We start from the raw sequence: 15,132 nt of genomic DNA, 5'->3' as shown, positions 1-15,132 counted from the left end.
GAAGCACTTATCATTTTCACTCACAACTATACTTTACAGCTTTTGGGATATCTCAACACCAAGAAATACTTTTCAAATACCATTTCAGAGAAATCTTCTTTCTTAATGTCCATCCTAAACCCATTTTCCAACTTGAAGTACTTATCTTTTTCACCCACAACTATACTTTACAGCTTTTTGGATACCTCAAAACCAAGAAATACTTTTCAAAGACCATTTCAGAGCAAGTTGCTTTCCTAATGTCCCTTCTAAACCCATTTTCCAACTTGAGGTACTTATCTTTTTCACCCGCAACTATACTTTACAGCTTTTTGGATACCTCAACATCAAGAAATACATTTCAAAGACCATTTCAGAGCAAGTTACTTTCTTAATGACCATCCTAAACCCATTTTCTAACTTGGAGTACTTATGTTTTTCACCCACAACTATACTTTACAGCTTTTTGGTTACCTCAAAACCAAGAAATACTTTTCAAAGTCCATTTCAGAGCAAGTTACTTTCTTAATTTCCCTCCTAAACCCATTTTCCAACTTGAAGTACTTATCTTTTTTCACCCGAAACTATACTTTACACCTTTTTGGATACCTCAACACCAAGAAATACTTTTCAAAGACCATTTCAGAGAAAGTTACTTTCTTAATTTCCCTCCTAAACCCATTTTGCAACTTGAAGTACTTATCTTTTTCACCAACAACTATACTTTACAGCTTTTTGGATACCTCAACACCAAGAAATACTTTTCAAGGACCATTTCAGAGCAAGTTACTTTCTTAATTTCCTTCCTAAACCCATTTTCCAACTTGAAGTACTTATCTTTTTCATCACAACTATACCTTACAGCTTTTTGGATACCTCAAAACCAAGAAATACTTTTCAAAAACCATTTCAGAGCAAGTTACTTTCTTAATGTCCCTCCTAAACCCATTTTCCGACTTGAAGTACTTATTTTTTCATCCGCAACTTTAGTTTACAACATTTTAGTTACCTCAACACTAAGAAATACTTTTCAAAGACCATTTCAGAGCAAGTTACTTTCTTAATGTCCCTCCTAAAACCATTTTCCAACTTGAAGTACCTATCTTTTTGACCCACTTTCTCAATGAAAAAGAAATTAGTTTTTAATCAATTTTAATTTTCCAAATAATATAAAAATTTTCCACTTCGGTTCAGATTTTTCTCAAGGGGATGAAAAAATTTAAAATAATGTTCCAAATTTTCTCAACAAAGTGAAGAAAAGTTTTTGATCTCTTCTGAATTTTACCAAAGAACATACTTCAATTCTAATTTCTCCAGAGAAAACAAAAATCTTCCAATTCAGTTCTTTATTTCACAAAGACATAAAGAAATTTAAAGTTCAATTCTAATTTTTCGGTGGAAGATGGAAAAAGTAATACCAAACTTGTGAATATTTTCATGGAAGATGAAAATTTATTTTAAAATTTAAAATTTTATCAATGAAGTGAAGAATAGTTCTAGTTCTCTTCTGAAATTTACCAAAGAACAAACTTCAATGCCAATCTCTCCAGAAAAAACAAAAATCTTCCACTTCATTTCTTAATTTCACAAAGACATAAAGAAATTTAAAATTCATTTCTAAATTTTTCGGTGGAAAGTTGAAAAAGTAATGCCATACATGGGAATATTTTCCCGGAAGATGAAAAGTTCTAGTTCAATTTACAATTTCCTCAACGAAGTGAAGAAAAGTTCAAGTTCTCTACTGAATTTTACTAAAGAACACAATACAATTCTAATTTCACCAGAGAAAATAAAAATCTTCCACTTAAGTTCTTTATTTCACAAAGACATAAAGAAATTTAAAGTTCAATTCTAAATTTTTCGGCTGAAGATAGAAAAAGTAATACCATACTTGTGAATATTTTCATGGAAGATAAAAAGTTCTTGTTCAATTTACAATTTACTCAACGAAGTGAAGAAAAGTTCAAGTTCTCTTCTGAATTTTACTAAAGAACACAATTCAATTCTAATTTCACCATAGAAAATAAAAATCTTCCACTTAAGTTCTTTATTTCACAATGACATATAGAAATTTAAAGTTCATTTCTAAATTTTTCGGTGGAAGATAAAAAAAGTAACACCATACTTGTGAATATTTTCATGGAAGATGAAAAGTTCTAGTTCAATTTAAAATTTTCTCTAAGAAGTGAAGAAAAGTTCAAGTTCTCTTCTGAACTTTACCAAAGAACACAATTCAATTCTAATTTCTCCAGAGAAAATAAAAATCTTCCACTTCAGTTCTTTATTTCGCAAGGACATAAAGAAATTTAAAGTTCAATTCTAAATTTATCCGTGGAAGATAGAAAAAGTAATACTATACTTGTGAATATTTTCATGGAAGATAAAAAGTTCTAGTTCAATTTACAATTTCCTCAACGAAGTGAAGAAAAGTTCAAGTTCTCTTCTGAATTTTACTAAAGAACACAATTCAATTCTAATTTCACCATAGAAAATAAAAATCTTCCACTTAATTTCTTTATTTCACAATGACATAAAGAAATTTAAAGTTCATTTCTAAATTTTTCGGTGGAAGATAGAAAAAGTAATACCATACGTGTGAATATTTTCATGGAAGATGAAAAGTTCTAGTTCAATTTAAAATTTTCTCAAAGAAGTGAAGAAAAGTTCAAGTTCTCTTCTGAACTTTACCAAAGAACACAATTCAATGCTAATTTCTCCAGAGAAAATAAAAATCTTCCACTTAAGTTCTTAATTTCGCAAGGACATAAAGAAATTTAAAGTTCAATTCTAATTTATGGTGGAAGATAGAAAAAATAATACCATACTTGTGAATATTTTCCCGGAAAATAAAAAGTTAACCCTAAAAGGTTAAAGAATTTTTCTGAAATTATCTTAAGCCTGAGACGTTTTTATTCTTTAGAATAGTCCATCGCCACGAAAAATAGACATTCAAATTCAACATGCCAGTGAACACACTTTGAAGTTCAACATGTTGGAGAACCCTAAATAGTCATCCATAAAAAGGTAAGTTAACCCTAAAAGGTTAAAGAATTTTTCTGAAATTACACTTTCAGATCCAGTATGTCAGGGAACACACTTTCAGGTTCAGCATTTAGGAGAACCCTAAATGCTCATCCCTAAAAAGGTAAGTTAACCCTAAATGGTTAAAGAATTTCTCTATTTATGTAGAGTTTCAACTAGCTATGGCTAATTTTGTTAAAGACAAGCTATTTTCGTGCGAAAACACACAAAATCAAAAAAATGTTCAATATTGCTTTAGTACCTACGCAATTATGTTTAAATGAAGATATTTATGCAGAGTTTCAACTAGCTATGGCTAAGTTTGCTAAAGACAAGATATTTTCTCGTGAAAACACACAAAATCAGAAAAAAAAATGTTCAATGTTCCTTTAGTACCTACGCAATTAGACTAAAAATGAAGATATTTATGCAGAGTTTCAACTAGCTATGGATAAGTTTGCTAAAGACAAGCTATTTTCGTGCGAAAACACACAAAATCAAAAAAATGTTCAATGTTCCTTTAGTACCTACACAATTAGACTAAAAATGAAGATATTTATGCAGAGTTTCAACTAGCTATGGCTAAGTTTGCTAAAGACAAGCTATTTTCGTGCGAAAACACACAAAATCAAAAAAATGACCAATGTTCCTTTAGTACCTACGCAATTAGACTAAAAAAGAAGATATCTATGCAGAGTTTCAACTAACTATGGCTAAGTTTACTAAAGACAAGCTATTTTCTTGCGAAAACACACAAAATCAGAAAAAATGTTCCATGTTCCTTTAGTACCTACACAATTAGACTTAAATGAAGATATTTATGCATAGTTTCAACTAGCTATGGCTAAGTTTGCTAAAGACAAGCTATTTTCATGTGAAAACACACAAAATCAGAAAAAATTTTAAATGTTCCTTTAGTACCTATGCAATTAGACTAAAAATGAAGATATTTATGCAGAGTTTAAACTAGCTATGGCTAAGTTTTCTAAAGACAAACTATTTTCTTGCGAAAACACACACAAAATCAGAAAAAATGTTCAATGTTCATTTAGTACCTACACAATTAGACTAAAAATGAAGATATTTATGCAGAGTTTCAACTAGCTATGGCTAAGTTTACTAAAGACAAGCTATTTTCTTGCGAAAACACACAAAATCAAAAAAAAAATGTTCAATGTTCCTCTAGTACCTACGCAATTAGGCTAAACATGAAGATATTTATGCACAGTTTCAACTAGCTATGGCTAAGTTTGCTAAAGACAAGCTATTTTCTTGCGAAAACACACAAAATCAGAAAAATATTGTTAGGTTAGGTTAAGTTAGATTAGGTTAGGTTAGCCTACGTACGCAGCGCATATAGGTTAGGTTAGGTTAGGTTGGATTAAGTTAAGAGTTAAGTTAGGTTAGGTTAGATTAAGTTAGGTTAGGTTAAGTTAGGTTAGGATAGGTTAGATTAAGTTAGCTTAGGCTAAGTTAGGTTAGGTTAAGTTAGGTTAGGATAGGTTAGATTAAGTTAGGTTAGGCTAAGTTAGGTTAGGCTAGGTTAGCCTACGTACGCGCGTACGTAGGCTAACCTAGCCTAACCTAACTTAGCCTAACCTAACTTAATCTAACCTATCCTAACCTAACTAACCTAACCTAACTTAGCCTAAGCTAACTTAATCTAACCTATCCTAACCTAACTTAACCTAACCTAACTTAACCTAACCTAAGCTAACCTAACCTAACTTAACTTAATCCAACCTAACCTAACCTAACCTATATGCCTGCGTACGTAGGCTAACCTAACCTAATCTAACTTAACCTAACCTAACAATATTTTTCTGATTTTGTGTGTTTTCGCAAGAAAATAGCTTGTCTTTAGCAAACTTAGCCATAGCTAGTTGAAACTGTGCATAAATATCTTCATTTTTAGCCTAATTGCGTAGGTACTAGAGGAACATTGAACATTTTTTTTTTTTGATTTTGTGTGTTTTCACAAGAAAATAGCTTGTCTTTAGTAAACTTAGCCATAGCTAGTTGAAACTATACATAAATATCTTCATTTTTAGTATAATTGTGTAGTTACTAAAGGAACATTGAACATTTTTTCTGATTTTTTGTGTTTTCGCAAGAAAATAGATTGTCTTTATCAAACTTAGACATAGATAGTTGAAACTCTGCATAAATATCTTCATTTTTAGTCTAATTGCGTAGGTACTAAAGGAACATTGATCATTTTTTTTTATTTTGTGTGTTTTCACATGAAAATAGCTTGTCTTTAGCAAACTTAGCCATAGCTAGTTGAAACTCTGAATAAATATCTTCATTTAAGTCTAATTGCGTAGGTACTAAAGGAACATTGAACATTTTTTCTGATTTTGTGTGTTTTCGCAAGAAAATAGCTTGTCTTTAGTAAACTTAGCCATAGTTAGTTGAAACTCTGCATAGATATCTTCTTTTTTAGTCTAATTGCGTAGGTACTAAAGGAACATTGGTAATTTTTTTGATTTTGTGTGTTTTCGCACGAAAATAGCTTGTCTTTAGCAAACTTAGCCATAGCTAGTTGAAACTCTGCATAAATATCTTCATTTTTAGTCTAATTGCGTAGGTACTAACGCAATATTGAACATTTTTTTGATTTTGTGGGTTTTCGCAAGAAAATAGCTTGTCTTTAGCAAACTTATCCATAGCTAGTTGAAACTCTGCATAAATATCTTCATTTTTGGTCTAATTGCGTAGGTAGTAAAGGAACATTGAACATTTTTTTTTCTGATTTTGTGTGTTTTCACAAGAAAATAGCTTTTCTTTAGCAAACTTAGCCATAGCTAGTTGAAACTCTGCATAAATATCTTCATTTAAACCTAATTGCGTAGGTACTAAAGCAATATTGAACATTTTTTTGATTTTGTGTGTTTTCGCACGAAAATAGCTTGTCTTTAGCAAACTTAGCCATAGCTAGTTGAAACTCTACAAAAATAGAGAAATTCTTTAACCATTTAGGGTTAACTTACCTTTTTAGGGGTGAGCGTTTAGGGTTCTCCTACATGCTGAACCAGAAAGTGAGTTCCCTGACATATTGGATCTGAAAGTGCAATTTCAGAAAAATTCTTTAACCTTTTAGAGTCAACTTATCTTTTTATGTATGAATATTTTGGGTTCTCCAAATTGTTGAACTTGAATGTGTGTTCCGTGGATTTTTTAATTTTAATGTATATTTTTCGTGGCGTTGTAATATTCTAAAGAATAAAAACGTCTCAGGCTTAAGATAATTTCAGAAAAATTCTTTAACCTTTTAGGGTTAACTTTTTATTTTCCGGGAAAATATTCACAAGTATGGTATTATTTTTTCTATCTTCCACCATAAATTAGAATTGAACTTTAAATTTTTTTATATCTTTGTGAAATTAAGAACTGAAGTGGAAGATTTTTATTTTCTTTGTAGAAATTAGAATTTAATTGTGTTCTTTGGTAAAGTTCAGAAGAAAACTTGAACTTTTCTTCACTTCTTTGAGAAAAATTTAAATTGAACTAGAACTTTTCATCTTCCATGAAAATATTCACAAGTATGGTATTACTTTTTCTATCTTCTACCGAAAAATTTAGAAATGAACTTTAAATTTCTTTATGTCATTGTGAAATAAAGAACTTAAGTGGAAGATTTTTATTTTCTATGGTGAAATTAGAATAGAAGTGTGTTCTTTAGTAAAATTCAGAAGAGAACTTGAACTTTTCTTCACTTCGTTGAGGAAATTGTAAATTGAACTAGAACTTTTTATCTTCCATGAAAATATTCACAAGTATGGTATTACTTTTTCTATCTTCCGCCGAAAAATTTAGAATTGAACTTTAAATTTCTTTATGTCATTGTGAAATAAAGAACTGAAGTGGAAGATTTTTATTTTCTCTGGAGAAATTAGAATTGAATTGTGTTCTTTGGTAAAGTTCATAAGAGAACTTGAACTTTTCTTCACTTCTTTGAGAAAATTTTAAATTGAACTAGAACTTTTCATCTTCCATGAAAATATTCACAAGTATGGTGTTACTTTTTTTATCTTCCACCGAAAAATTTAGAAATGAACTTTAAATTTCTATATGTCATTGTGAAATAAAGAACTTAAGTGGAAGATTTTTATTTTCTCTGGTGAAATTAGAATTGAATTGTGTTCTTTAGTAAAATTCAGAAGAGAACTTGAACTTTTCTTCACTTCGTTGAGGAAATTGTAAATTGAACTAGAACTTTTTATCTTCCATGAAAATATTCACAAGTATGGTATTACTTTTTCTATCTTCCGCCGAAAAATTTAGAATTGAACTCAAAATTTCTTTATGTCATTGTGAAATAAAGAACTTAAGTGGAATATTTTTATTTTCTTTTGTGAAATTAGAAAAGAATTGTGTTCTGTAGTAAAATTCAGAAGATAACTTGACCTTTTCTTCACTTCGTTGAGTAAATTGTAAATTGAACTAGAACTTTTTATCTTCCGGGAAAATATTCACAAGTATGGTATTACTTTTTCCATCTTCCACCGAAAAATTTAGAATTGAACTTTAAATTTCTTTATGTCTTTGTGAAATTAAGAACTTAAGTGGAAGATTTTTGTTTTCTCTGTAGAAATTAGCATTGAAGTGTGTTCTTTGGTAAAGTTCAGAAGATAACTTGAACTTTTCTTCACTTCGTTGAGAAAATTTTAAATTGGACAAGAACTTTTCATCTTCCAGGAAAATATTCACAAGTTTGGTATTACTTTTTCTATCTTCCACCGAAAAATTAGAATTGAACTTTAAATTTCTTTATGTCTTTGTGAAATAAGGAACTGACTTGGAAGATTTTTGTTTTCTCTGGAGAAATTAGAATTGGAGCGTGTTCTTTGGTAAAATTCAGAAGAGATCAAAAACTTTTCTTCACTTTGTTGAGAAAATTTGGAAAATTTTTTATAATTTTTTCATCCCTTTGAGAAAAATCAGAACCTAAGTGGAAAATTTTTATATTATTTGAAAAAATAGAAATGATTAAAAAATAATTTCTTTTTCATTGAGAAAGTGGGTGAAAAAGATAAGTATTTCGAGTTGGAAAATGGGTTTAAGAGGAACATTAAGAAAGTAACTTGCTCTGAAATGGTCTTTGAAAAGTATTTCTTAGTGTTGAGGTAACCAAAATGTTGTAAACTACAGTTGCGGATGAAAAAAATAAGTACTTCAAGTTGGAAACTTGGTTTAGGAGGGACATTAAGAAAGTAACTTGCTCTGAAATGGTTTTTGAAAAGTATTTCTTGGTTTTGAGGTATCCAAAAAGCTGTAAGGTATAGTTGTGATGAAAAAGATAAGTACTTCAAGTTGGAAAATGGGTTTAGGAAGGAAATTAAGAAAGTAACTTGCTCTGAAATGGTCCTTGAAAAGTATTTCTTAGTGTTGATGTATCCAAAAAGCTGTAAAGTATAGTTTTGGGTGAAAAAGATAAGAAATTCAAGTTGCAAAATGTGTTTAGAAGGGACATTAAGAAAGTAACTTGCTATGAAATGGTCTTTGAAAAGTATTTCTTGGTGTTGAGGTAAGCAAAAAGCTGTAAAGTATAGTTTCGGGTGAAAAAGATAAGTACTTCAAGTTGGAAAATGGGTTTAGGAGTGAAATTAAGAAAGTAACTTGCTCTGAAATGTTCTTTTAAAAGTATTTCTTGGTTTTGAGGTATCCAAAAAGCTGTAAAGTATAGTTGTGGGTGAAAAAGATAAGTACTTCAAGATGGAAAATGGGTTTAGGAGGGACATTAAGAAAGAAACTTGCTCTGAAATGATCTTTGAAAAGTATTTCTTGGTGTTGAGGTATCCAAAAAGCTGTAAAGTATAGTTGAGGGTGAAAAAGATAAGTACATCAAGTTGGAAAATGGGTTTAGAAGGGACATTAGGAAAGCAACTTGCTCTGAAATGATTTTTGTACATTATTTTTTTTTGATTATTTATTATAAAAGCTTTAAATTATTTTATAGATTGAAAAACTTATCTACTCCAAGATCAAAAATTAGCTTGGAATAGTTAATGTGAATTTAAATAACTGTGAAATAGTGATTGAAAATAATTTGTTGTTTTTGAGGTATCCAAAAAGCTGTAAAGTATAGTTGTGTGTGAAAATGATAAGTTCTTCAAGTTGGAAAATGGATTTAGGAGTGACATTAAGAAAGTAACTTGCTCTGAAATGGTCTTTGAAAAGAATTTCTTTATGTTGAGGTATCCAAAAAGCTGTAGAGTATAGTTGAGGGTGAAAAAGATAAGTACTTCAAGTTGGAAAATGGGATTAGGATGGTCATTAAGAAAGTAACTTGCTCTGAAATGGTCTTTGAAATTTATTTCTTTGTGTTGAGGTATCCAAAAAGGTGTAGAGTAAAGTTTCGTGTGAAAAAGATAAGTACTTCAAGTAGGAAAATGGGTTTAGGAGGGACATTAAGAAAGTAACTTGCTCTGAAATGACTTTTTAAAAATATTTCTTGGTGTTGAGGTATCCAAATCTGTAAAGTATAGTTGTGGGTGAACAAGATAAGTACTTCAAGTTAGAAAATGGGTTTAGGAGGGACATTAAGAAATTAACTTGTTCTGAAGTTGTTCTGAAAAGTGGATCTGGAAAATAGGTTCTGGAACTTGTTCTGAAAAGATATAATAAAGCCATAAAAAAGTATTAAAAAAATGGAGAGGGGACGCTTGGGGGGGCCCGGGGAGGGGGTTTGGGGATCCGGGGGCCCTTGAGGGCCGGGTGGTCCTTTGGGTGCCCGGGGGACCTTTGAGGACCAGGGGAGGACCTTTGGGGGTCTGAGGAGGGCGTTTGGGGGATAACATTTCGAAATTTTTACTTTTTAGTTTACTTTTTTTTTGCGGCGCATCCCTGCGACGCATCCTGTGGCGCTTTCCTGCGGTGCCTCTCTGCGGCGCATCCCCTGCGGCGCTTTCCTGACCCGTGGCGCATCCCTGCGGCACATCCTGCGGCGCTTTCCTGGCCCACGGCGCATCCCGGCGGCGCTTCTCTGGTCCGGGGGACCTTTGGGGGCCGGGGGAGGGCCTTGGGGGGCGGGGGGCGGGCCTTGGGGGCCACCGGGAGGCCCTTGGGGGCCCTGGGCGGGCCTTGGGGGGTCGGGGGGGGCAGTTGGGGACCGGTGGAGGGCCTTTGGGACCCTGTTGGTCCTTTGGGAGCTCGATGGGCCTTTGGGGGCCCGGGGATGGCCTTTGGGGGTCCGGGTGGGCCTTTGGGGGCGCCGGGGGCCCTGTGGGCGCTTGGGGGGGCCTTGGAGGACCGGGGGCTTCCTATGGGGTTGGGGTAGGAGGATTGGAATCCTTTGGGGTTGGGTTAGAGGACCTCACAACACTGTTCAAATGAAACTTGTGTATTATAACGACCACAGAGTTTCACCATTAAATTCTCTTCTAAAATCTGTTCAAAAATCATCTTTTAAAATGTCTCTAACTGTTTCGCCGAAATAGTTCCATAACCTGTCTAAAACAGTTTCGCCCAAATAATCCCTAAACGTAATTCAGCGTGTTCCCTTTGTTTTCGGCATCTCTGCGCTAATGCATTTCAAATTAGCATATATTTACACATTAGTTTTCTTGTCAAAGGGTATACATATCTACACAACGAATCACCCCTCTTACTTCTCATGCGAAGAAATAGTTTGTTTTCATTTTAAAGTGATGGCGATAGAATTGAGGCATTGCCCTCTCCCCCTTTCGCCAATGTCCTAAATATATTGTTAGATCTTAATTTGAAAATAACGAGATTTCACCGGCTCTCTGACAAATACAAGGTTAATATACTGCAATCTCTTTTTGCTTAAAAGTGTTTTAATTTGACAGAAGAATAGTTCCTTTGACTTGACCGCGTTTATAAACAAAACCGGAAAAAGGGTGACAAAGTAATTATATGCTTGCGGAAATGTATTGTCAAGTTAGCGGCTTAATAGCGACGGGTGTCACAGAGAAATAATAAATTTGAGAAAATGTTTTTGTTTTTGCGGTTTTTAGCTTTAGATTGTAAAATATTATATTTTCGTTTTAATTGCAATGTGTTGTTTGTTTTAGCGTGGTGGGGGGGGGAGTTAGCTGGAAATATAAAGGAAAGGAATTTATCAAAATGGTATTTCTTTTTGCGAGAATTTGGGGTTGTACGACACGGGGGGCGGGAGGGGCATATTGTTAGACCCTAATTCGAAAATAACTTGTTTCTCTACTTCTATACAGGTTGCATAGGCCTAGCTCAATTGTCTGCATGAAACCGTTTTAATTTGACAGGAGAAAAATATCCCATTTTGATCTGAGAAACCTTTTACAGGAAGTGCTTTAAAAAGGGTGACAGCTAATTTTAGGCATCGCGCTGGAGCATTATTTCAAAACCAGAGCGATATTTTCATTAAAAATTGACAGAAGTCAGTGATCGCTTTAGCTGGAAATATAGAAGGAAGGAATTTAACGAAATGGTATTTCTTTTTGCGAGAATTTTGGTTGTAAAACAATGGTGGGAGGGTAAAAAGAATATATTTTATGTTTTCCATTGATTATAATGATGTTTGTAAGGTTTGGGGGGGGGTTAGGTTTTGAGGGTAAAAGAAAATATTTTATGTATTTAATTTTGACGGAGAAACAGGTCCTTTTGACTTTGGCTGCCGCGCTCGTAAACACATAGGAAAAGGGGTGACAGCTAATTTTAACCTCGCGTAGAGCATTATGTCAAAACCAGAGCGGCATTTTCATTAAAAATTGACAGAAGTCAGTGATCGCTTTAGCTGGAAATATAGAAGGAAGTACTTGAACGAAATGGTATTTCTTTTTGCGTGACTTTGGGATTGTAAAACAATGGCGGGAGGGTAAAAAGAATATATTTTATGTTTTCCATTGATTATAATGATGTTTGTAATGGTTTGGGGGGGGGGGATTTGGGGTAAAGGAATATATTTACGTTTTAGCTGAATATACTGGAGGATATCCAAGGAAAATTCGTTTGAAAATAAAAAATGTACTTACAATGCAAATTGAAGTTGACATGGCTTCTAATTCATCAAATTTATCCATTGTTGTTTCAATTGTGTCACAATACTTTCTGATAATTGAATTACATTGCATGCCCGTTATATACGAAATCTCAAGGGTGAATTGTTATGTAACGGGGAAAACTATATGTAACCAGCCCTCTGATTGGCTGAGAAGGGGGATGTAACCGACTCGCTGATTGGCTGAGAAGGAAACGCGTGATCTAACTGTTTCCGGGAAACTCATAACATTTGGCTCGAGAGCAACAACAACAACAAATACTATTTCTGGACACCATGACATTCACGATCGATTATGCAATCAAGTTCTCAGAAATTCACTTCCCCCTCGAGCCCTAGATCAATAACATTGTTCCCGTTAGAATTCAATGCGCATGTGCAACCTTCGTTCCGGAGTTATTACACATAGAAACATCAAATAAATCAACCTTGGAAAAAGAGGTCATTGACCGATTACGCAATCATTCTCCCTAGGGAGGCTATGCCCTTATTTGGAATGCAAAAAAAGTTGTAGGTGGCAGCAGGGGTGCCACATGGGACCTCCTGATAGGGTTCTACTTTCATCAAGTTTAGTCCTACCGATCAAAAGTTACGCGTCTGAGAAAATTTGGCTGATTTTCGAAAAAAGGGGGAAAGACCCTCTAAAAGTTACAGAATCTTAATGAAAATCACGCCATCATATTCAGCGTATCAGAGAACCCTACTGTAGAGGTTTCAAGCTCCTATCTACAAAAATGTGGAATTCTGCATTTTTTGCCAGAAGAAAGATCACGGATGCGTTTTTTTTTTTTTTTTTTTTATTTATTTTTTTTTTTTCAGGGGTGATCGTATCGACCCAGTGGTTCTAGAATATTGTGGGAGGACTAATTGGAACAGAAATTAAAATTATAGTGCCCTTATTAAGTGACCAAAAAATGGAGGGCAACTAGGCCCCCTCCCACGCTCATTTTTTACCCAAAGTCACCCGATCAAAATTTTGAGATAGCCCTTTTTTCAGCATGGTTTAAAATATGATAAGCATGTCCTTTAGGATGACTTAATCCCCCGAAGTCCCCGGGGGGAGGGCTGAGAGTTATTAACTTTACCCAATGTTAACATATAGTATTGGTTGTTAGGAAGTATACAGACGTTTTCAAAGGGGATTTTTTCTGGTAGTAGGGGGGTGGTTGGGTCGGGGGTTATTTGGGAAGATCTTTCCATGAAGGATGTTTTCATGTGGGAAGGGACATTGCTATGAAGGGGGCGCAGGATTTCACAGCATTATTTAAAAAAAAGATCAGAAATTAAATATAAAAAAAAACAAGTTTTCCAACTGAAAATAAGGAGTAACATCAGAACTTAAAACGAACAGAAAATATTACGTGTATGATTGGGTTCACCCTCTAGTCAATACCTCGCTCTTTAAGCCAAAGATATTTTAGTACTTTCATAAGAGCTATTTATTCTAAATAACGGTCTTTGTGATTAAGGGGTCATTTTTAAAGAATTGGAACGAAATTCGAACTTTAGCTTAAAGAGCGAGGTATTGACTAAGGGGCGAGCCCCCTAATATACGTATTGAAAATATATGAGTATAGAAGTTCGTTACGCTAGTTTATTCGTAAGTTACTTACATTTATTACTAATAAAACCGTTCGTAAACAAAATTAAACAACTTTTGGGAAAGCTATCTAATCAGATAAAATTAAATTTAATATGCAAATTTTGCTTGAATTATTCATGTACGGTGAACCAAAATCAAAACCTGCATTAAATCAAAAACGTTCAGAAATTAATTAAAAAAACAAGTTTTTTTAACTGAAAGCAAGTAACGACGATAAAACTTAAAACGAACAGAAATTAGTCCGTATATGAAAGGGGCGGCCCCCTCCTCACCGCCGCGCTCTTTACTCTAGATATTGTCTTTTAAACATCTAAATTTTTTAAAAAAAAAAAAAAAAGTCGAGTAAATAGCGCGGCGTTGTGGTGGGGACAGCCCCTTTCATATACGGAACAATTTCTGTTCGTTTTAAGTTTTAACGTCGTTCCTTACTTTCTGTTAAAGAAAACTTGTTTTTTTTATTTAATTGTTAACCAGAGGGGATAGGACGGAGCAGTGGTGCAATTTTCGAAAGGGATTCAGAGACTATATGAATGCATTGTTAGGGGGTGGAGGTGCTGTGGAGGATATGAGTAAGGATCCTATGCCTGGTACTCGAATCGAGCATATTGAATATCCTGTCATGACTCTAGTTTCAACAAGATGCTTCTTTTCAATAGAAAACATTTAATCATGCGGTTCTATTCCCAAAATAATCCTCAAATGGCTCTGAGTCAGAATCCCTGAGTTTTTCTAGGAGGTTTGGCTTCCACCTGCATATACCCATCAAACCTGTTAGGTGGGTTGAAGTTGATTACGGTTTATGACTTCTAAATACGTACGGAAAAGTCGAGGTTAGCCCTGCGAGCTAGACTGCGTAGGAACGATTCCGTTCCGTAGCTGGTAACAAGAGTAGCGTCACAATAGGTAGGTTGATTCATCGTATATCACTAGCCGACGACGTTCTCAAACCGCCTTATCAGCTCACTATTTTCGGTCAAGAACGATCAAGGATGCCACGAAGGAACGTCCATGTTCTACGTGGACAGGGAGAAGACTGGTATTGTATCTGCCGAAGAAAGGAAAGCTTGTGCTTTTTCTATCAGCCATGGATTAATGTGTGTCCATTGCTAAGCCTGGGATGCCAGAGAGGATCGAAACACATAATCGATAGAAGTTTGCTGTTGGTTCTGTTTTATACCAAATGTGCAGCATTGGAAACTGATTACACCCTATCCACAACATTGCCTGACTTGGCCGTGTTTGCCCCCGGCAGTTTGTCTGTCTTTCACGATTGGACCGGAAGACCTCTCGAGTCTGTAGGTACTGCAAGCGTCAGGCTTGCCCCACCCACACGTCAGATTTCATTTTCTGCAAATTAGAAGTTTCTACCAATTACTATTTTGAAGTTACACGCTTTCCAACTTGCTTCTGGTCAGTTTGACTGAATGTAGTTTTTACGTTTTTCTCTGATGCCGTTAGTATTCTAGGGTTGTTAAGGTTATTTATAGTTTCTATTCTGAATTTACCAGATTTGTTCAATTTTTTT

General features: G+C 34.2%; 1 protein-coding gene across 2 annotated transcripts in view; it reads left to right on the top strand.

Annotated features, from left to right (window-relative positions):
• Kap3 (kinesin associated protein 3) overlaps window positions 1–15,132 on the top strand; it is a 288,557-nt gene that overhangs the window by 213,994 nt on the left and 59,431 nt on the right. The window lies entirely within an intron of this gene.

This window comes from Artemia sp. Qi Xiang Cuo, chromosome 16 (assembly GCF_049724085.1).
Source record: "Artemia sp. Qi Xiang Cuo chromosome 16, ASM4972408v1, whole genome shotgun sequence".
Classification (NCBI taxonomy): Eukaryota; Metazoa; Arthropoda; class Branchiopoda; order Anostraca; family Artemiidae; genus Artemia; species Artemia sp. Qi Xiang Cuo.
The sequence above is the reverse complement of the archived record's forward strand: the minus strand, read 5'-3'. Positions and strand labels throughout refer to the sequence as shown.